The sequence below is a fragment of the Otolemur garnettii genome, unplaced genomic scaffold, assembly GCF_000181295.1.
Source record: "Otolemur garnettii isolate 467f Iridium unplaced genomic scaffold, OtoGar3 scaffold00039, whole genome shotgun sequence".
NCBI lineage: Eukaryota > Metazoa > Chordata > Mammalia > Primates > Galagidae > Otolemur > Otolemur garnettii.
Genome location: NW_003852434.1, coordinates 743,805 through 744,444, shown reverse-complemented (window position 1 = coordinate 744,444; position 640 = coordinate 743,805).

Here is a 640-nt window from a genome sequence, read left to right as displayed (position 1 = left end):
TATATAATATGCACATATATAATAAATACTGTAATAACAAATGTCAAATATACCTGATAAATTTAATATTAACTTAATTTTCTAGAAAACATCCATGATGTTGAAAATGGGCAGTGAGAATAGAAATTAAGGTCTATTTGAATGTAGATATGTTATTTCAGTTGACTTGAATAATTTAAAATAGATCTCAAGAATCTCCGTTTCTTGAACACTTATTCAATACATGTAACAATAAAAGTCATATTTCATTCATTGAATATTTTGGTTGGCTTGGTATATAAATGCAAATAATCTAGAAGGCTACTATTCACTCAGATATAAAATGTAGGCAACTTTTCCATTATAGAGCTAAGAATATGATTTAGCCTTATTTTTGGCAGAAAATGAATAGTGTTCAATATTGGTTTTATACACAAAATGTAAGGATTTTGCTAGTAAATAAAAAGCAATAAAATCAGTCCTCAGCATATCTAGATTGCATCAACACCTATGGATTATTCCTCTTCAATTTCTATACTTGGATGATTAAAAAATAATTGCATCTCATTACTGAGTCAATCAGACATAAGGAAAACACAATTTAATCCATGAAAAAATATGCATTCATTCATTACTGAAGATAAAATTTTGGTCAAATTGT